The sequence below is a fragment of the Anopheles arabiensis genome, chromosome 2 (assembly GCF_016920715.1).
Source record: "Anopheles arabiensis isolate DONGOLA chromosome 2, AaraD3, whole genome shotgun sequence".
NCBI lineage: Eukaryota > Metazoa > Arthropoda > Insecta > Diptera > Culicidae > Anopheles > Anopheles arabiensis.
In genome coordinates this window covers 33,574,202-33,595,309 of record NC_053517.1, presented here as the reverse complement: position 1 = coordinate 33,595,309, position 21,108 = coordinate 33,574,202, and the positions used below count along the sequence as shown (strand labels likewise).

The window sequence follows — 21,108 nt, the reverse complement described above, 5'->3', positions numbered from 1 at the left end:
CATTCGGCGAACGGAACACGACGGACGTGAATGGGGTGTGTGTGGCGTCCGCGTCACAAGCGACGAACCCGTCCGTGCTCGGTTTGCTTTTGAGAAAATTATCTTTCCGAAAAAAAGCTTTTGCAAGGAGTGCACTAGCGTTCCGGAAATTGTTTCCTGCCTTCAGCCGGTCAGCCGTTTTTCATTCGATCGATTTCAATGTTTCCAACAGTGGAACACGGTGTGGCGTGGCGTGCTCCAGGGTACGAGGAATGAATTGCGTCTCTGAGAGTGCCTTACCTAACTGATTCATTTCCGAATTCCTAACTAAGCCTGGGTGCTGTTGCTGCTTCTATCGGTCCGACCGGAAGCTACCCGTAGGCACTCTTGACAGTGCTGCAACGGTTTGGGACAAAAACACGAAATAACCTTCCCCATTCGTCTTTTTTAAAGTGTCATGGTGTACGAAGGGGCACGACGAGCGCTAAGAATTTGAAGTTTTGTCACCCCCAGGGGTGGAAAGTGTATGAAAGTTGTTTCTTTCCGTGTGGTGTGTTTTTTTCTTCATTTTCCTTTGCGCCTTTTATTTGCGCTTCTATTGAGTTTCTTTTACTCGCCCGAACCAAAACGAACCTTAAATTGCAACCGTTAAAATGGAACGAGCAAGATAAAAGAAACCCAGCAGGTAGCGGACAGCAGCAGCAAGAACACAGAGCACCCGGAAGCCATCCCCCATTCGAATCGGAACGAACTGTTTTATTTACTTTTTTCCACCCTCGTCCTCATTTCCCCTCACCGTTCCTCCGCTAGTTGACTCAACCGTCCGGCCAGGTGGTCGGAAAACAAATAAAAAAAACGGGAGCGAGTAAAGTGGCCGCTTGAGGGAATGAAGAAAAACCCGAACGCCCGATTGCAGCTCGAACCGGGAGCCTCATTTACTGCAGCAACTCGGGTGCAGTATGGGTCGCATTGCTGCAGCACATTTTTTCAAGCGTTACAAAGCGCGACGTACCCTAAGGTACACAGAACAGAAGCCAGAACAGAAAAAGAAAACAAAATCACGCACACCTTCATACACACCTCCCGCGGGGGTCGCGAACCCAGTGATTGGGGGAAGCTTTTTGTAAAGCTGTGTTTTGGGCTTGCAGCATTGGGCGTCCTTTCAGTATATTTACGATACTTTTATCTCTTTCTCCTTCTCTATCTCTCTCTCTCTCTTTCTTGCATACTTCCAAAACACACACTTTAAATGCTGCTCTCCGATTGCAACTACTTGACCAATCCGTATCGAGTGCAATAAAATAAGCTTGTGCAGTAGACATACGGAAAAAAGTATCGCGCACGGTAATGGAACGAAGCGGAAGGGAACCTCCACAGCTGCCATGTTCATGATAGAATGTAATAACTTTCCACCGCAGGCACTACCCCATACTCACTCACCAAGGAGTGGCGAGTTTTTCCGCTGCTTTGGCAACGGTGCAATTTCCCGTTGCACATTGGACAAGCACCTGCCCTTCACGAGGGACGCACATATGAGCATTGTCGAAGGCCGTCGCTGACTTTAATCCATTTGTCAGCGCACGGGGGCGTCAACAAGCGGTCTTAAGCAGTGTTACGGTGTATGTGTATGCACGCGCACACAATTTGATGGTCCTTGAAAGGGGGTTTCTGTAGTGGGTGGAAGGAAAACGAGTTTCCGCCAATTGTAAGTAGCAATCGAAAATGCAGCATATGCCAGTATTGGATGGTGGCGCGTTTGAAGAGCTTGATTTACTGTTTCCGAGGGTAATTATTTAATGGAGTTAATTGGAGTGGATTGTACTGGAACATTTAAAATGGGCTGCGTTTAATGGTGACTCCTGCAACCATCGCTATACCTGGACGCTAACAGTTCCTGTAACATCCATGTATAGTCAGCACAGGCTGAATTGATGCAAAAGGCATCACTGATCTTATGGAACGAGACATTCATGAGCAGCTGCTATGCTCTAGAACAGGGGTCTATAAACTAATAATAGGCTCTCGAGGGCCGCATGCGGCCCATGGGCCTTAGTTTGGAGACCAATGCTCTAGAGGCTCGCGCCCTCGATCACGCCCTGCAGGACGTTATGGGAAATCGCCGAACGTTCGGTGATAAGGTGGTACTGGTATGTGGCGACTTTTGACATATATTGCCAATCGTTTCGCTTGGTACCAACGTTCAGGTCCTGCAGCAGTGCATCCGGCGGAGCATGCTGGGAGGCAAATTTAGGGCATTGTGTTTGCGGGAAAACATGCGTGTGCCGACAGCCCAGACTGTTCAAGATGCTGAAGAGCGGAAAGAGTTCGTAGAATACGACATTTCCGGGATTCGATAAGGCGTATGCCAAGCTACCACGGGATTTGATGTTACCTGGAACATATGACCCGAAAGATCAAATTTATCGCAAACAGTGTGTATTTTGGTAAAAAAAATTATTCCAACCGGTACACCACTCACAATTCAATTTGTAGTATATTAAATAAAGAAAATTATCAAATCCTATACGCTGCAAAGTTTGTTACAAATAATATTATCACACAAAAAATTCTTTTACAAAGGATTCAAAAACAAAATGATTATTTGAAGTGCAATTCTTATATCGTTGATAAGACGTATATGTCGCAATAAACGTTGCGTAGCCCTGTAACCGGGCCATTTTAACTAGTCATATAGAAACTGTGATGTTTTGAAACTGAAAACAGAGATGTTTTGAAATTGTAGCATGAAGTAGTAGCTCCATGCTTTTTTGGCGTCCGATGTTACCCTATCACCTCACTTCTGGCAGAAAGCGTTTAGTGTCAGAACCAGTTTTTTTACACATTAATTCAATTCATATTAAGGCTAACCGTGTCTACATCTTCAAACGAATTAAAAACATCATTTTCAAACTATCAAATTGGTTTGACAGATTTTGAGTGGTATATGGTTCAGTGGTACAATTTGGATGTGGTGGAATTATTTCCAATTAAATAACCAGTATAGTCGTTGGCGTCATAAAGTACTCCTGCATCGGAACCGCTGAGCCACCCTGCAAGCCTCCGCCTGCTTGTACAATCTAACCAAAGTGGGTATAAACATGTTACGTTCCACCTATCTTCATGGTTTCCTGTTCGATCACTTCAATTCCCTTACAACATACAACATTCCAACTCGATCGAATTAAATGTCATTCCAATAATGTCGCTTAAAGTCACGGCTAACATACACCAAACGATTTACCCTTTGGTTCACCGCCACCGCCACCAACACCGACTGCGGTAGTGCTATTAAATTGTTGCACCGTCAATGTGTCACCATTTGCTACGCAATTGCTCAATTGTGTGATCGATATTTTGACACATCTGTGACCAACGATTGTTGCTTGTATACCGAATCGGTGTCGTTACCATTCTGTCAAACCATGCGTGTCCACTTTGACGAGAGTGTGCGGGTATGTGTGTTGCAACCCAATCGTGACCCAATTGGGCGTACAAGTCAGTTACGGTCAGCTCATTCATCCGTGCGTAACCTTAGCGGTTGCATGGTTTGCCCACCAACGGTCGAGCCGCCGTATCAGGTCGGTTGACATTTATTCCTGGCCAGCCTGGAAACCAGCTGCACGAACAGATGGATGCATTCACCACCGCTGCACATGATGCATTGTGTAAAGAATGTGTATTATTTAATTTTATGATAAAATAGAACCATTTAATTGTGCTATTATTTTGGTAAAATTCTGCATAAATAGTCTTTTGTCTTGTAAATTGCATATTTCAGAGCGTTTTGTACAGGACACAAAGACCACTTGCGCCCAAATGAATGCAATCTGCAATCAAACGCTTAATATTTTTTACCGCTTTTATGAATTAAACTACATGTTGCATATTGCAGTTTAGAATCAGTTTTGTAAAACACAATTGCAACTACAACCGAAAAATAATAAACAACATTTTACGTAAAAAAAACCCAAAAACACAAAGAATGGTCGGCCATTAGCCCAAAATGCTGCTCCAATTCACATGTTCACTGAACAGCTTAATTCATAGATTCGTTTGATACGATGCGATACGGGCCCGCACCCGTCATGCACCCTTCCTGGGACAGAAATGTCCATCAAAAAGCAAGCAATAATGTTGTCCCACATCGGTTTGGCAGATAAATTGCACGCCGCATGCATGTAGGAAGCGGAGAACGGAGAACTCCGGAAAGCAAGTGACAATGGTAACGCATTCCAGGACACGTTTTGCCGGCACACCACACCAGCCATGGGATCAAATGCGATAAATTTTCGTGTTCGTAGCGGTCAAAGCGCTCACCCGCATCGCAGCCGGACCACCGGTCACGTGTGAGGTGCCAATCTGGTGAATGGTCGGTGAGCTTATAATGCTCGATCGTTGCCGGAACGGTCAGCCTCCGCTGAGTGATGCTGGAAATTGCATTTTCACTTGCCCTCTCTTGGCAACTCCAAAACCCGTTCCACGGCTCTAGAGCGAACTCCATGCCATGTCATGACCTCACTTTGATCTGTCACTGTGAGCTTCTAGGCGACGGTTAAAGGAATGGCTTTAAGTATAGGCTAAAGGTGTGGACAAACAAAAAAGCAGAGACGGTCGGACATCCAGAAAACGGTTCACACACGCAATAACAACAACAACAACAACAACGGCATGCTTATTGCACGATGGACGAATGGTATAAATTTCGTTCACGAGCTAATCGACGATCAAAGGCGATGTGTCCGTTGATATACGACCCGGTACCGAAATATGAAACCCAGCACCAAACATTTTCGCAGACACAGACACACACAGCCACAGAAGCAAACACAAGCACGCACAGTAGACAACCTTTAAAAATTAATTCACTTCCACCTGCGGCAACGGTTCGCTCGTTTTCTCACGCCTTTCACCATGCTTGCTTGCCGCCAGATGACACTTGTATAGCCGAGCATCACTTCCGAAATAAATTTATGTTTGTGATAACCACCACCACCACCACCACCACCACAACCTCCACCGCCCCCGAAAGAACACCGCCACCTGGGTACCGGGGCCAGGGGTTATATCGAACCGAAAATCGACGCCCATCCACAACCCCCAGTGGAGTGGCGCTGCCGAAAGATAGCAATCAGTTCCGGCAGCACTTCCGGGCGGAACCGGGGCACAGCGACGCGAAGCTGGCCCACTGTGCTGGCACAAGGTTTCGAGGTTTTTCGGCAAAACTCTCAGTGGCCCTCGTTCACCAGCGTTAGGCGACTCGTATCGACACCCGGAACGCTCGAACGAAAACCCTCGCTACCAGCTAGCTCGGAGGATGAACGACGAAACTGCTTTGTTTGGGTTGTTGTCCCATATATTGGTACAGCGTCCGTGCAGCTGCTGCACGAGTTCGCATCCGGTTTTCGTATCCGGGCGACGCGCACGAGCGTTTCAGTTAGCTGTGTGGGAACCATAAATCTGTCAGATTACACAGCGCGTGGGAAAAAGTGGTCAGGCCCGGAGAAGAAACGATGGCGAACGATAGCGCGATTGGTCCCGCTAGGCAACGCTGCGCCGAAGAACGCAGACACCACTAACGAGAGAACGATCGTCGCCGGGGCTAGTTTTGCCGCTAGTCGCTACCGAACGGTGATCAATTTTCTGGCCTCTTCTCGTTGCCAAAATCGAACCCCGGGCCACCCCGGGGGCATACTGGAGCGCCGTTCGATTCGTACGGAAACGGATAATGGAACCATTCTGCCTGTTAGCCCATGAGAAGCTTGCATTTCCCGGGACGAACAGGGTGCTAACGCTAAGAAAACGTGTCAAAGCGTCGCTGTCTGCGTTGCTGCCGCAGCTCACATCCTCCCAGTCTATGGGTGACAATCTTTTAACAACCTCATAACTTGATTTTATGAGCTCGAGCCGCATACGGACCGTCACCAGGCAGTGGGTCTTTCCAGGAGGAAACTTCAGGAACGCAGCGAGAAAGCAGCTGTACTTGTTCACGTTGTCGCCGCTTCCCTTTGCTTGTTCCTCATTCCAGGCTCTGCCTTTCTCCAGGCACAATGAGTATATTGGTTTTAGAGTGTGAAACTCACTCTGCAACTTCTACCGAAGCAGCTTGGAAGCACAAAACCTGCGGATCACGGTGAAACATGTAAAATAAAAGCCCCGAGTCTGATCCGAGTCCCCGGAGCTGCTGTGTGGAGCGGCGTGAGCATCCCAAACCCAACCACAACCACTGCCGCATGTGGGTTTCATTTATGTCATTTTTTATCACCAGTGTCTCCCGCTCTCGCCCCTTACCGCTTAGCGATCACACGAAAAGGAAATTCGTGTTAATTTTACCACACTCTCTCTCTCTCTCCTGGTTCCTTGCCCACCACACACACCACGTTAGTGGTCGTTCATTACCCAGTCTGCCACGGTGCCACCTTTTAAATTTCGGTTTTATTTGAACACAGCTTCCCCCATCCTCTTCACACTAGCTGCGGGTTGACCTAATTTTACTATTTCGATGACATCGGGTTTTCGGTGCAGTATGCTGAAGCTCACTGATGCGCACCTGACGTTTGACAGTGGAGTACAATGGGCTGCTCACTGCAACGGTTGTCAGAGATCATGTTCACCGCGCAACAAGCGCCTAAATGTAGACTTACCGAGTGTCATCAATCGCTAACGCTGATGGGTAATAGTCGACATTACGTACACGCGGTATGCTTTGAAGTTTGTTTTTTTTTACTAGCAAACAACAATAGCGGGTCTGATATGTATAGGTCCCCTTTTTTCCTGCCCGTAACACAAATAAATAAACAACCATCAGCAATCAACCGGGACAAACCACAAATCGAGCTCGTTCGCCTATCGGTTCGCCTCTACATTGACATACACACAAACTAGCACAGCACAAAAAAAAACATATAAAATTCTTTCACGAAAAAAGGTGTCACAGCAGACCTCACCATCCGACACATAATTAGCATATCGATGCTATGCGATCATTGGTGCCATCAGTGGGCTCAATAGGCTTATCGGCAGGTCGTTCCCATCATCGTCCTGTAGCGCTTTCCACGTTCCTTCGCACACAAATCGAGCGGCTTGGCTTACCGGCCAGGCGGATATTTGTGTGGACGCATGGACGCGAAAGAGAATCGAGCGTCAATTATGTGTTGTCTGTGGTACGATGGGAGTATCGGCATCGTCAGTTTCTCCCTGCACGTTGTTGCCTTTGTTTCGTCCAGGGCTCTATTTTGCGCACAAAGCAACGGATGGTGAAAACATCCAAACCCAATAAAACTCACACACATACACACACACAGACAGTAACAAATCCGACTGCACGATTGATGTGAATGATGCTTTGATTAGAGGTGTCAGTTCTTTCCTTTCCCTTTTATTACAATTTCCTTTGCAGGCCGTTCCTGCTTCAAGGGTTCTCCCATTTCCGGGAACCTTTTTGTAGTAGCGCGCAGTGTGTCCCCCCCAAAAAAAGGGAAATGCGTTTCACTTCTTCCCATTTTCCCCGCAATGTAGAATTGGCGAGCTTGGCGAGTTTGGATAAAAAACAAGATTGCCTCTAACGCTATCGCAATGTTCTCACACCTTTTGTCGGTCGTCCTTTGCCCGTTGTTTGTTTGTATGCCCTGCCATCCAAATAGGACACAAACACACGCACATAGACACAGAACAACACATGAATGTTACAAGACAAAAAAAACATGTCTGATGTCACCCCCAACAAAAATGTAGCAGGGTGTTACACAAAATCACACAATGTTGATGTGTCTATCCATCTGTACGGCCTGAGGATGTTCAAAATGAATGGGAATTTCGAAGTGAAGGGATTTCGTTTTTTTTTGTTATCTACTTCCATTTTGTTTCACTCTGGTCGCACTCATATGTGGGATTTGCTGGAAATTATGTGAACGTGCATGAGTGAGCAATTTTACAAAAAAAAAAAAACACAATTGATGACCTTTGTCGCTGCAAATTGCGTTCAAACTAGTGCACGGTAGGTGATGAAGCGGAACAAATGTTATTAAAATGACACGAAGCAATGCTACATAACTACAGTAGCAGCAGTGTACGTTGTGTTTAGCCGGCCGCACAATTTAAACAGTTTTGTCATAGTTGCTGATACAAGTAAAAAAAAAAGAATTGGTTGTGGTTTATACAGAACTCAATCTGCTGACAAAATCACTCTCTTCACACTTAAGTTTACTTTAAAAACGGGCCTTTGTGCTCTTGTTTTGTCATTCTTTTTGTTTGCTTTAGGGACCATTCCATGTTTTGTCCGAGCTTCTGTTTGTAAAACTTCTCCACCCAAATTCACACGAACCAATCCGGCACCAATTCACTATAAATCCTTTCTCTCGTTTGACCCCAAACACCTTATATCCCAAACACCACACACACACACACACACATTCACACTCGGTACACAAACAAATACATACAAACACACAACAAGATGAATGGGGCACGGGAGGACTTGTGACAACTTCGGTCGCACTGGTATTTCTTTCCAATTTCAACACACTAACACGGCTCACACATAATCAAGCGGTCAGACGGCCCCGTTCGGACTGCCTCACCACCAGCCAGGGAAAGGCGGCGGATGGGAGCGAAAAAGCCACACAGCCCCACGCTCCGTTTACATCGTGGGCTGGGACCGAATTGTTAATGTTTCCTTTCGTATCTCACCAAAACCATCCCACCACCACTTGGGAAGACGCACCAGTTCCACCCACCGAGATGGTTGTGCGAGTTTTCACATAAATTTCGTTTGCCAAGTTTCCATCCTCGCAACTTTTGTTGCTGTTGTTTTTGTGGCACGCTGCTCATCGTAGTTTACGGTCACTAAACTCACACAAGCGTTCGATTGCGTTGCTACTGCTGCCGTTGGTGTTTCCACTCTTTGTTCCACAATTCCTCACCGTTGCACTGCCAGTTGGCTCTGGGGTTTTGTGTTTGTTTTTCAAGGAAAAAAGCGAAATTCGTTTTGCTCACCGTTGATACGCGAAACGGCCAACCCGCAAACTGCGGATGGCATTGACACGCTTTGGTATAGAGGATGGCGAAAGCAGATTGCCGGCAAACTCGAATCTACCGGCGTATCCTTTGTGCGCGTCCTTCGGGCTCGATGCCAAACCGTACACTGAACTCGGGAAAGCCCAACACCGAAAACTGCATGCCAGCCCGAGACACCTGGCCACCCGCTTTCGGCGCGTGTCTGTGTATGTGCGTGTTGCGTGAGGGGAAAGGAAACGGTTCCACATTGCCCGAAATTATAAACAGAGGGAAAATGGAACCATTCTCGCGCCGGATCCGTTTGGTAAATGTCCTTAGGCATTAAGCTCTCTTTTTCTCTGTCTCTCTCAAAATCTTTACTCTCGTGCTGTAACCACTCTGTGTGCCTGGTAAGTGGCTCCCCTCATTTTCGAACAACACGAAAGCTTCTTGTACGCCGAAGGGAAAGCTTTCTCGTTCGGATTACAATCGTTCGGTTGCCGAATTTCCCCTCGTCCTAGTAGGACATTCGGTTGTCCACATGCCGAAGATGATAGTTTCTTCTCTCCAACACAGAACCGATTAGCTGAATCCAGGTGATTGTAGTCGACAGTGCTGTACTGGCCATCGTCGAGTCAAGGCGAAACTCACCATAGTACAGCACTGTCTCCAACTTATATCCGTTCCCATGCTCAAAACAAGACTTGTATAGCTTCGTTTTTCCTTTTGCTATGCTTCGCTACTAAAGAATGGTCTGGGATGTTGTGTGTGTGTGTTTGCATAGGAGTGTCTGATCTGACGCTGCAAGCAACGGCCCACATCACAAGACAAGTCGCTTTGTATCTCGGGAAATGATTGATTTCATGCATCCGCATCCACTCAAACCAAGGCCGAGGGATTTACCGGCAAAGTTGTTTTTTTTCCTAACCCCGTAGGAGAAGAAAATCCATCCCATGACCACGGTGGTTACTGACCCGCAAGCCTTGCGAGCGGTTTTTTGCTGTCTTGTTTTAAATATTCTTCTGTTGAAAAAACCTCAGTAAATATCCCAGTTTTTTATGATTCCGTTTTTACCAGACACCCTAAACCCGTCATAAAGTCGCAACAAAACGTTCCAAGAATTTTTCTGTTCGTCTTTTTTTCTCTTCTTATCCAAAGATGTTTGCTTTCCGGGAACAAGCTGTTTGAGCTTGTTGCATGAATAGGGAGAATCGATAGAAAACAAATTTTCAAATAATGATGATACTTTCCGGTGTGCTTACGTGCAATAGACAGGATGAGTGAACGATCTACATTTTGTATCGGTTATTTATGCTACCCGTCCGTATGTTTTGAGGCTGCAGTGCCTAGACAGTTGTTCTTTGAAACGTTTTAAAGCGGAACATTTTAATTATTATTATAATCGCAACTGAAATTGAGATGAAATCGTTGAGCACTTGTTTGCAGAATCGTTAGCGTATTAATTGCTAAACTTGATGTTATACTGCTTGGGACTTGCAGTGGGATATGTTTTTGTACGAAATGAAATGATAGTACGAACAAGTTTTACTACAAATTCATTCCAATGTAACCATTTCATGTAATACTATGTTTTCGAAAGAGAATTCTCATAAACACTCAAACAATATATTCAATCACTAAACTCTTGCCTACAGTACCAAACAATTGCCAATCGTTCACTTCATATACACATCACATAATACATAAAAAAATCCGATCCAAATCCTGCTATTTCTCCCCACAATCAGCCTATTTCAATTAATCTTCCCGTCTATTGTCATCCAATACACACGCAGACTAATTTCACCCAACGCTAAACCATAATTACCGCTCTGTATGCATTTCATCTCCTTTTGTCGATGGATCTGGCTCGCTTTCGCCCGCAGGGGTGAGAAACCCGGAAAACGTATCATCGCAAACATTTCGTGCCACAGCAGCCTCGACCGGGTATTAGCCATTTCTCAATTTCCTGTACTAATTCTACGCGCCTTCCGTGTCGCCCCAAACCAGCTAGCCAGCCAGCCAGCCAGGACAGCTTAGTGTGTAACTCAACCCGGCCGAAGGGATTAGCCAACTGTTGGGCCGCCAGTGGACTGCTCCAACCCCCCTCTCTCTCTCTCTGGCACCATCGGCTCGCTACCCTATTTGATTCACGGCACGGTGCTGTAACTTTTTCCTGCAGGATTATCGAGAGGCCCAGAGACGAGCCCCCTGTCCACCCCCTGGGATGAGGACAAACAGAGAGATGTCCTTTGACACTCGGGCTAGCAGGAGAAGCTGGAATGTAACAAATGCTCCAATAAATCCCAAGTTCTGAGGTGAAGACTCCCGTTTGAGCTCGGGACTCAGGAGTGACTGGCTCTTTCGTTTTCCTTCCTATTCCTCTACCACAATCCGTCACAACCATGCAATCGTGTTTGTGTCCATATGAGAGAGAGAGATGGGGGGGGAGAGAGAGAGAAAGAGGGGGGGGGAGTAAAAGAAATATCTATCAAGGCGTCCCCGGACGTCCCAAAACTAACAGAATGAATGGCCGTTAACTTGTCTCACCGAGCGCCCGATCCTGTCCATCACGGGGGATGAGTGATGGGCCAGTAGCCAGTTGGGGCACGGATGGATACATCAACAGAAGCAACAACCAAATACACACGAACAGCAAAAAAAAAAGAAACGAAGCGGTCAGTAAGCGGATTAGAACTTTTCTGCAATGCAGAACCGAAGAGGGGTAAACAAAAACAATTTAATTTCATTACGATGCTCTCGACAGTGCTGGCCAAGCGGATGAAGTAAGTAACACAGTGAACGGAGCGAACGGAACCGCTTGGTGTGGGGCGTGGAGGATTGAGCTGTAAATGATGTCACAGGATTTGTGGATCTTGGCAAATTTGAATCGCTTTGTTCCATTTTCGCTTCCGTGAGTTGCTAAGAACTTGCGACTACTGCCAGTGGACTGTACTATACTATAATAAAATCATCTAAATATAATAAAAAATCATAGCTTTTTCTCGTACATCCATGTATTTAAAATATGTTTTTATTATTTTTTTCTGCTTCATTTATGTATTAAAATTACGAAATTATTGTCCGATTGTTTTAATGTAATAAAATACACAAATGGAATTATACTCCCTGGACAATTGTAGTGCCTACTAAGCCTTTTCACCAAAATAAAACGTCCGAAACAAGCATGGAAAATGAAATTGTAATGATATGATGTTATAGTTTGAACATATTGTGTAAAATGTTGACCATTTCTTTATTTATGTACTAGCTTATGTAGGTTAGTCTACAAATCAATACAAATGCCAATATCTGGAATGATGTAGTATGATGTAGTATGTTGTGTGTGATATAAAAGACTTTTTACATCAATGAGGATTGACTAAGTTGATTGACATGATGGGTGATCACATAAAAATCTGATAAATGTGTATAACATGATTAAAGTACTCCTTTATGGAAAAATGAAGCAAATATGTTTGATCTTGTTCCGAGAAATCAAAAGTAAAGTCGACAAAGTCTTTCCATAGGGTTCGCGTAGAACTTTATTTACTATCCTACTTATCCGGCGCTACAACCGCTTTGCACTGTTGGCCTGACTCACGAATATCCGAAACCGCTCACGGTCTTGCGCCAGTCCGTTATCCTGGCCTTAATGGCGGACGCCTCCACGCCATCCTGCCAACTATATTTTGGGGCCTACCACGCCTCCTCTGTCCTTGTGGACGGCCTAAAAAGACTTTACGGACTGGGTCGTCCGTTTCCATGCGTACAACATGGCCAGCCCACTGGAGCCAGTTTGATACGCTGCACGAGAGCGTGGTACATCTTGTATAGCTCGTCATTATAGCGGCTCCTCCATTGTCCTTCCACACATACGGGGCCAAATACCCTTCGAACGCGGCTAAGAAGGTTTCGTCAGATTTGGACAGTGTCCATGTCTCAGAAGCGTACGTGAGTACCGGTAATATATAAGTGCTATATATTCTCTGGACTTTGTCCGTCGCGACAGGTTCTTTGAGCTGAACTCAAGCTGTAGAATGACCGGTTGGCAATCAGCATCCTTGCGCGAAACTCTGCTACAATGCTGGTTTCGTTGTTGATCTTATAGCGTCGTATAGTTTTACCCTGGCTGCGCTATCATGTGCAGTTTAGAAGTAAAAAAATATGATACATGTTACCCTATTTAAAAACGTGTTTTTTTTCATTCTCAATCCTGTTTCTTGCTCATGCTTTATCTTTCTAATTCGAAATGTGTTCTAAAAAATACGGAAGATTATTAAAAACCCATTTTTTTTTCTTTTGTAAATTTACTGTAGTAGTAATTTCAAATATTTCTCATAGACGTTTTCATCAACTTCCACAAGTAACTCAAAACTCACACACACGCTCACGCGCTCGTCGTACAGGAAATGCATCCAACAGCGACCATCAGCCATCCCAGCTCACCATTACCGGCATTTGTGGGCTAACTAAGGAAAGCTTTCAAACCATCCTTCCCGGAAAAGGCAATCGGAGCAAACGGACCAGACGATCGACCGGCACCTTCCTGACCGTGCTGCCATTCGCCGTCTGCGTGGCATGAAGAAAGGTCCGAGCGATGCTGGGCAAGATGCTGAAAGCTGGTCCCACACTGACACGGAGGCTGATGAAATGTTGCGCTGTCATCGTCGACATTCTCGACGGTGGGTTCAGGTATCATACCCGTGTTGGTACGTACTCGCAGCTGAACCTGGGACCAGCTGCCCCAATCCCTCACCGTCTCATCCCTGCGCTCTGCATGGCCGAGCCCTTCTCCCTCCCGTGCGCAAACAAGCAAACAGTCCGAACGGACTCTGATTGCCAGTTCAGCTGTTTGTTGTCCTGCTTGAGGACACAGCGGGAACGCGAAAACCCGATCCCTTTCGCCGACCGAACCGAACAACGGAACCGTGACTACGTGACGTCGAATGCGGTAATAAAGTTAGAAATAATTGTGTTTCCTCCACCAAAGTACTTACTACTTGACGCACGGTGGTGGCCGCCACTGGTTGATGCCTTTTGTGCCCGTTGAGTCACGCGCCCACAACCCGGCAGCCGGTAAACAAAGCATTTAAACGGCGCCTTTGATGACATTGCGCTGACCGAAAGGTGTTCTCGAATGCCTCGAGTCAGAAACTATTGAAGGATGCACTGGAAGCGCCGGACACGGAATGGGAAGTGGTGCAAATGAATAGACCCAACTGTTTGGAGGGTAATGCGGCGTTTCGTTTCCTCATTTCAATTTCATTTGCCCGACTGCCCTTCATCTATAAAGGGCACCCGGGTCTGGTCTGGGAGTCTGATGCTAGATTCAATAAACACCCGCATCACAATTTCCTGTCCGGTAATGCACTTAACACTACTCCCGGGAGCGAACGTTCTTCGGAAGCTTCGGAATTAGCCGAAAGATAATTGATTGGTTGGTTGAAAAATTAAGACTATATGATTAAGGGTGAAAGGTGTTCATAATCTCGTCGTTTGTAAACCAAGCTTATATATTAGTAGAAAAAAGCATCCGTTCATTGACAACACAATTCATGATAGTTGGTAGCGTAAATTTACTATCTATTTACAGTTCAGTTTCATAGGCATCCTTTTTTGCTTAAAAATATTGCCATTTCTTGTAAATTTCCTTTACGTAAACAGCTATGAAATGAAAACTTATAAGATACATATGTAAGGAATGAAAAACCTCCATCGAAAAGGTCTGATATGTTTTTCTGCAGATGAGCCAAATCGAATAATCTTTTTCCACCTTTTTGGCGATGGAAAACAGCGCACCAAATAATTTATTAAAGCATAAAAATGAAAAACGATTTTCGTACCACTACTCGCTAGCACCGTTTCCTCCACAAACCATTAAGCCGCTCGACCGGCAAGAGACAAACATTCTATGCCGTACCGAGCTTCAAACGCATTACTCTCGTTCAGGTTCAATGGTGTACAACGGCCAATCGGACCCATAAAACACCGTTCCGAAAACCCCTTTCCCAGCTAATCCCAGCTCGAGCGCCTGTGATCCGTGGTGGTGCCCCTGTGATAGCTTTCATCATACTCGAACGTGCAAAACCTCTCTCTCGCTCTCACTCTCTTTCTCTGCAAGAAGAAAGGGATCGGAGGGAAGAACAGGAAACAACTTACTTCTGGTCACCTTCACACGCAAAACTTGGCCACACACAAGTACGCACCCGGGCTCGAGAGTGCTTGGCGGATTTTTACCTACCGGGTGCGGTTAAGGCCTACCCACCATGCCCACCATTCACCGGAATCGTCTAAGTCCGGTTTTAGGATGGGAGGGAGGGGGGCGGGGGCAGCGGACAAAGGATAATACACACAGTGCCAGTGCCTTGTAGCGGAAAGGAATAGCCCTCCCCGGCCAATCGATGTCCTTTGCACAACCTCCGGCACTGGGATCATTTTTCATCGAACAAAAGGTCCACAAAACATCGAACCACCACTGTCACCTGTCACCCGTCTCTCTGAGGGATCCGCGGAAGGGCGGGTGGAATCGGAATCCCGAACCCCACACCGTGTGGAAAGCAAACATCCACAATCACACGTCTTTCTGATGTTCTCTGCTGGATTTTCGTGGCGTTCTCGCTTCCACCACTCGCTCTTTGAAGCTTCGCAAGGATGTGTGTGTGTGCAGCGTGAAAAACGGCACCCAAAGAGCCGGAAATCAACAAGACAAATGGTTCGGTGGAGGCTTACAATCTTCACAAGATCTACACCAACGCCCAACTATCACGGTGCTGAAGGTTGGTTTATGTTGGGCGGGCTGGGTTTACTGCGTTCGCTTCACTCTCTCCAACGACAAGATCACGTGACCCGAGGACGGGAGGCGTATTTCGCGATTTTGTCGCAGTATTTTCGCTACGGCGTGAGATTAACAGCCCCCAGCTCCCCACCGACTTCTGAGCTAAAACCAAACTCCACCTCTTCGTGGCAAGAAGGCAAATGGTGTGCAATAAACAAGATTACGATAATGTTGGTTGCCGCGCTCGGATCCTGGTCTGGAACGCTGTAGCAAAGGGAAACCAGCGTGCAGCAACGCACTCCACCCAACCAACCTCTCTCCTTCCACCTAACCCCTTTCAAATCATGACCGAGTAATGAAACGTGAAACATGGACTTTGGGGAAGGGTGTGCTTTGGAAAATTGAATTCACCTGCCCTTTGGCGGAGTTCTTTGTTTCGATGGTATGTTGCGTTTACCGTGAACCAAGCAAAGAGACTTTGCTCAAAGAAGAATCCTTACGCAGTGCGCAATTATACGCCTTTTTAATGCATTAGAAATCAAACCCGACGGTTGACGAATGACCGTTCGATGTTGAAAAATTGAACAAGATTTAAGCTGTTATGCTGCTCAAGCAATACAGTACAGGATAATTCTATCGAACTTATTACTGAAACCTATTCCGAGCTTAAAGATACTCAGTAATTAAGATATTATCAACTGATAGTAATTAAGATAGTATCAACTGAAGACTTTACTTTCGGTAGTTAGTGTAAGGTAAATCGAAAAACTGTTTATGACACCAAACATTTATCGATTCTCCATAACTGACAGCGAAAGGTGGTAGGAGAGATACTAAATACATACTAAATAAACTAAAAGATATGAAGTAACTTCGTTAAAGGGGATTCAAGTCATCATATGATATATAAAAATCAAAGGGAAGCTTAGTTGAAAGCAGTACTGCAAAATGTCAATGTCAATGTCATAAAAATGAATGACAATGTCAATGTCAAAATTCTGAATGAAACCAAAACCAAGTTAGCGTTACGTAATTGTGATAAGCAGAGGTGATGCTCAAACAGTAGGTGTGCCCAATACATGCTTGGAGGCATTTTAGCAAGCAATGCTTGATCAGTCACTTAGTCATGACTTTTTTACTGTGATCAGTTCTGCAAAATAAATTCATGAAAAATTCTGAATGAAACAAAATAATTTAAGCATCGTAGGTCCCGTCCAGAACGACTCAATAACATGCCCGTCATGGGTTTAAGTCTAGAATTGACCGTCTCCCCGTTGCAAGGATTGACCTCCGTGGTAATGAATTAAGTATCGAAAGCCTGTCTAGACCGGCATGTCCGCATAGGACCTTACGCCAAATAGAAGAAGAAGAATGCCAGCATCACGAGCTCTACTGTGATGATCAGAGGTGACACTCAAACAGTTGGTGCGACCATCACTTGCTTGGTGACTTTTTGTTTAGCACCCAACTCTTGGTCAGTTACTTGGTCGCGACATTTTCTGTCGATGATCATCACGATAGTCATGGGAGATATACGGTGCTTGCGACTGGTCCCAAGCAACAACATAAGCATGTTTTCTCACTCTGTTCGACCCTACAGACAATCAAAGCAGACAGAATGAGAAAGCATGCTTGTTTTGTTGCTTGGGACCACTTGCCAAGTATATTCCAAGAATGTCGTGATTATCACCGACAGAAAATGTCGTGACCAAGTGAGTGACCAAGTGCTAAACAAAATGTCGCCAAGCATGTGTTTGGTCAACCAACAGTTTGAGTCTCACCTCTGATCATCTTTGTTGTGTACGTGAGCTGATTTGAGCTTCGTTTCAGTCATGAGTGTTGGTGGCTGAAACAGTGGCATTTGGTAGCACTGTTCACAGTCAGAAAAAAATCATGATTATGCTTGCGCCGGCATTAAGCTCAGCCTGACAGTCAGAGTATCGGGTTTGACTCAAGAATTCGCATCCCGCGTTCAGCATGTCATGATGCATCTTCATTGAGTATCAGCAATGAGCATCAAGCTACCACGAATATGTTTATTGATTTCGTTGGTGCACATCTTGTGATGCTCATGATGTTGTTTAGCTCTTTCTTTTGCAGGTTTATTTAACATAGCTGAGTATCACACAACAAAGCATTACGTATTTTGTATGTTTGCGCTTGTCCGACCGAGAACCACCTTACACATATCTCGGTACGATTGTGATAGTGAGTCTTTTGACATCCTCCACTGCTAAAGCGTCTCTTTAGTTTACTGAGCGAGCTAAGGTACTCTGAGTTGAAGCCAAACATCTATTGTTTCTCTTTCATAATTTTATTGTTTTGTTAATGTACTATATCCTACTAAACAAAGCCCTTTTTATTGCTTTATTGAAAATAACACACAGCAAACATCAAACCGCTTTACCATTAGGTGAAACGTGCAATTATACCATCATCGTCATTATACCATACTGCCTTTCGAAAATGATTTCGAAACACAACAATTACACCTTTCAATGCAATCACCTTTCTGCTTTTGTTTTCTTTCCTCCCGATTAGCTTCCTTACCGTTTCACCATAATCAGTGCTGAATCGGACAATAAAAAATAAATCGACTCACCGATTATGCCGCACCATTGATTCACGAAACCACACAACGATTGCCCATTAACTGCGTACCACTTAAATTTTGATAGCACACCATTTAGCTTGGCCACTCTCGGTACACCGCTCCTTCCCGAGGGCTGCGTGCGTTACACCGTGCCCAGCAACCGCCGCAAAACCGGCCGCAAAAACTATTGAACGATTATTGCTGATCGTTAAAATATTGCCGATAAAGCAACAATCGTCTAGGACGGGCAGATCGTTAAATTTAAAGACTGTTCAATCGTTCTTCCCCCCCAACTCCTTTCGCTTCGCTTTGTTATGCGCCGTCGTCCGGTCAGTCATGCCTTCGGGAATGTTTTGTTTATGAATCAATACCACCTTGAAGGTTCAATATTTCTTCAAGGGTAACGGTGTGAGGGGTTTCTTATATTTTTTTTTTGCGATACCCAACACAACATGAAAGAGCAGAAAAGAAGCTATTCCGATGGGCACTCTCGGGTCTAGACGTCAAGCGGGCTTGTAGGTTCATTTTTCACCCCCACCCCATTGATACCACGGTGGATCTTGGCTTGGCATTACATCGCGGTTAGGCTTCTCGTACGGCAGGGGCACGGAGGTTTTTTCCAGTAAGCTCACCATCGCTAGCGCAAAAGAAACTCTTTCCCCGTTTCGCAGCATCCCATCGGTTGCGAAGGTGGTAATCCGCCGGAACGAGACCGTTTGCACGTGGCCACGAGGGAAAACCTGGGCCGGTGCGTGGAGGAAAATAAAACATGACCCTTTTTTCCACCCGCCCGTTCCCACTTCACATCCCCAGAGGAGGGGAAATTCACGGGCTTAGTCGTATTACCTTAATAAATCCAATCGAAGCGTATTTGTTCATGGGCAGAAACGTTGCGGGCCCTTGTTTTTGGCCGCGTACCGGATAATCTTGCTTACGGCTAGATGCTTTTCACGCCGCAACGGCTTGCGCCGGCTTTTCCGACGCGCGCGGAAAGGTAGTAAGCGCGATCAAAACAATCTTGCACTTTGTTAACAATCGATAAAACCGATAACCGTTCAGTTATTGGCATTACGGGGTAACGATTTGTGGAAAATGATTTCTTGAGTTTCCTTTCTGAGAGCACCTTTTCTTTCACGCCACCCTGTAACGTTTCTTACAAAACTGCTCCTCCCTCTCCTTAGCAGTCCGAATACCGATACAAACTGATGATAGTGTTTGCTTCGAAGGAGAAATAAAATCAAAATGAAATGGTTATCCCTGTTAGCGTAGCACTTTTATTTTTCATCTTTTTCGCCAGCACCTTTCACCTTTCGCTACTGCTTACATGGCGCTCCAGATTGTTCCGATAGCAATGTTTTGCTTCTTTGAAATGGGTGCACTTGGCCTGTCTGCTTGTTGATATCGATAGCTATCGAAGATGTTATTTCATACAATGTCGTATTTTTCAGTTAGAGTTTTGACACTTGGTATGTTTATTTTTATTGCTTTGGAATCGATTTCTTGCAGCTTGGTGTCACGCAAACAGGGGAAGGATACTTTTGCAACACAGCTCGACTGTGTTTGATCCTCTGCAACATACTAAGTTACGCGGCGCTCTGGAACTAATCGAACGGGACAAACAAACACGACTCTGTTCGATAGGTGCTCTGTCAGCTGTTCGATGTCTTATAGACCTGTCATGATGCTTTCAACTTTAATCAACTTTAATATTAAAAAATGTAAACAAACGTCCATGCCAAAACACATACAGTGCATACACATGCATTGTGTACGCGTTATAGATTTATACGTTTCAAACCTGTATATTTGATGTTATAATTGATTGTGAAGCATTGTAAATATTATTGATAGCTATTTTAAATATTTTGCACGCAATTTTAAAAAGAAAAAGAGACAAACTACGTAAACAAACTTGAAAATGTTCTGAATTGAACTGAATCTACTGTAACTGTGAAGCGTTTGACAGCCAAGACACTCACAGCACAGGTGGGTATCGAACATCAAAGACAGAATCAACCGACATGTTCGACTCGACGTTTGTCTTGTTTGTTTGTTTGTGTCTGACAGTGCACCTTCATATGATTATATGGGTTTGTTCGAGTCGGATGTCTTTTTCAATTGGTGTCAGAGCGCAGCCTTAAGCTAAATATCTGTGTAGATTGAATGTATTTGCTTATACTTTTCACCAAACCACAATGTTTTGATATCGCTATGAGGTATACAAACTATCTAACTAGAAATCAGAACTTAATGAAAGAAAACAAAGAGAACAAAGAAACAATTCTGTCCGTACAATGACTATACATCTTGTACACGTGTCATGTCTTACACGTCACATACTGTAGGCGATTTATCAAAATCCGCATGTCCCATTTGACCCATTTGAGCAAATCCGTTACGTTTGATGAAACGCTTCCCGTCAACTTCGCTAATCCCCGGACACAACAATCAACCATTGCGATCTATTCAAATCTCCTTGAGCGATTGCCAGTGAAGCGTGTCATCCGTTCGGACCGTCGCCAGCATGCCCCGACCAGTCGCACTGTCAATCTCCGTGTCCGCCAAAAGTGTCCGCCCGACGACATTGACCGGAGCCGGAAATGGATCAAATAAAATGGATGAACAGCTTTTATCGCGATCTCTCGCGACAGAATTCGCAAACTAAAACGCTTTTAATTAAGATTGATAGCCTGCCAAAATGCGGCAAGCGGTCAAAGTCAAACGATTCATTCCGGCACCGCCGGACTTCCGTGGAAGGCTTCTTCAA

At 45.2% G+C, this 21,108-nt stretch overlaps 1 protein-coding gene across 2 annotated transcripts in view; it reads right to left on the bottom strand.

Annotated features, from left to right (window-relative positions):
- Window positions 1-9,106, bottom strand: part of LOC120894708 (lachesin) — an 81,793-nt gene extending 72,687 nt beyond the window's left edge. The window contains exon 1 of one of the 2 annotated variants that reach the window (XM_040297466.1): window positions 8,971-9,106. The gene's annotated coding sequence lies outside the window, so the exon portion shown is untranslated. The other variant, XM_040297467.1, reaches the window with a different exon arrangement.
- Between the last annotated feature and the right edge of the window lie 12,002 nt (window positions 9,107-21,108).